Source organism: Oreochromis niloticus, linkage group LG14 (assembly GCF_001858045.2).
Source record: "Oreochromis niloticus isolate F11D_XX linkage group LG14, O_niloticus_UMD_NMBU, whole genome shotgun sequence".
Taxonomy (NCBI): Eukaryota; Metazoa; Chordata; class Actinopteri; order Cichliformes; family Cichlidae; genus Oreochromis; species Oreochromis niloticus.
Window position 1 is genome coordinate 10,690,434 of NC_031979.2, and position 2,519 is coordinate 10,692,952.

Sequence of the window (2,519 nt, forward strand, 5' to 3'; positions counted from 1 at the left end):
TTTTCTAAATAAGACATTATTGCCCAGTGTCTGAGAACTGCAGATACAGAGTAATATCCAGCATGCCTCTGCACTGGACCTTCAAGAACTAAATACAAGGAAATGTACATTCTGGATCATAGAAAGTGTTTGGTGTCTTATAAAAAACAAGAAAAACATGTTATTTTGAAGCTTGGATGAGGATAACCCTCATGCTAACAGTATGACGCAGATCTTAACAAAAACTGCTTTACATAATGAAATTAATTTCTGAATCTTCTCTCTTTCAAAAACACACAAAAAAGTCTTTCAGGAGCTCGCAGGGTATGGATGTTGATTTGTTTTTTAGCTTTAGCCATACTGCTGAAGATGACGAGTAGTAACTCCTGTGACACACCAACTGCCGGGAGGTCAGAGGTCCTTCTTACCTTGACAGGAGTGTTTTAAAGCAGGAAGAGCAGAGAGCACAGAGGAAGTGGCTGGATTTTTACCTGGATCTTTAACCTAAGCATCCTGTGTGGGAATAAGTATACATTTCACTAGCTTAGCTTTTTTACTTTCACATGTATATCCAGTCAGGGTGGATACAGACAGAATTTATGATAGGAAATCATTATTACACATTCACAGTCGGCTCCATATTTATTTGGATGCAGACATTTTTGGTTGTTTCAGCTGTTAAATACCACATACTCAAATTTGTATTTATGCTCTTTATGTAACTAAGTCACTGAGCTTCAGTTTGAAGGTACTCATCTAAAATTGAAGGAAACCTCTTTAATATATTTCAGTCTCCTTTAAAGGGACCAAAGGCAGTCAGACAATCAACTCAAAAGCTATTTGTTGGACTGGGATTGGCTTCTTTTGTCATTTCTTATTAAATTAAATGTAGTACAAAGTCTAGAGTTGATTCCCAGTGTGGCATTTAAAAGCCGATTCTGCAAACCCACAACATGTGGTCAATGTGGAAGTGAAATACACCACCCTTAGGCTGTAAAAAGCAAAACAAGATAGCAGGAACAAATCCACCATTTTTTTTAAGGATAAACTAGACTGGTGAACTGGATATACATGTATAAACAAATAAGGAGGTTTGGCCATAAAGGGTAGATTTTATGAGAGCAGGTACAGATGGTTCAGCACAAGGTGCAAATCATCTATCAGCCTCAAGAAGAAAAAGGGCACAACAGGCATTGCAACAAAAGGAAACAAACCTGCAGAAAAGCTGTGGAACAGCACTGTTTTGACACACGGAACTAAGCTCAACCTATACCAGCATGGCAGGGAGGAAAAAAAGAAAGGAGGCAGCTCAAGATTAGCAAAAGTGCTTTTTGTGCAAAACCAAAAAAAAAAAAGAAAAAAAAGGAAGAAAAAAAAAAGGAGAAAAACCCACAAAAAAAACAAACAAAAAACTGCAGACAGCTAGTGATGTGCGACACTGCAAATCTTAGTATCGTTCCGCTGGCAAGTAAACACAGGGCAAGTATTTCAGATACAGATACTGTTAACTTCTAAAAGCAGGTTATTTAGGAGAGGACGGCGTCTCATGATTTATGAGATGACAAATCATCAATGTGCATATTGTGCACGTTTTAATGACTCCTAGATAACTGGGACTTTTATTTTCCACCATAATTAGTTAACACAACAAAATGCACCCGCCTCTAAAGCACTTTGGGTTGACTTCTGTTGTTTAAATGTGCTATAGGCTATAAATAAAATAGACGTGACAGTCAATACAAACCATTTCAGACATTTCTCACAGTGCATGTTTGGAGGCATGTTCCTTCGTTACTACAATTAATTTAGTTAACACAATTCAGTGGGCTACATACTGAACTTAGAAACAAAGCATGGTTCCTATTGTCTGTCCTACTTGTATTGATCCAATACCAATACCAGTGTTGACATCGATCTACCCACCTCTACAGACGGCTGCAGCAAAGCCCTGGTGAAGCATGGTAAAAGTGGACACCTGCTCTTTTGGTATGTCCGTCGGTTTTTCTTCCAGCAAAGGATTTTCCAAGTGTTACAAATTAACATTTTTGGTTATCAGTTAATTTTCTGTCCCTTAAAAAAAAAAAAAAATTTAAAAAAAAGGGAACTTCGCATCAAGTTGGCTGTACTTCTCAAAAGGTTAATACAACATTTTTGTTCAGTCTCTCAAACTTCAACTGCATCTGAAAACTGTCGCTGTCCAAAAAAATCTGGACTGCTGTTTGCTATTCAGGGGCTGGTTTACACTGTGCTGATTGCAGGGACGGGAGGTTATGATATGATTGCGTTACTAGTGTGTTACTTCCAGCACTTAACTATGAACTGCTGTTTTGTTCTGGTGAAACACGTGCACACAAAAGTGGAATACATAAACTTCAATTAAAAACATTCAAACAACTTAACGGCCTTGTACAATATTTGTCAGCAGCTAATCAACTAATAAAGTCCAGAGCTGAGATTGCAGATACATGCAGTGTCTAAGCAACAGAATAAACCTTCAGCAGTCTGAGAAAGAAAGAAAAATAGACAAAAGACAAAGGCAG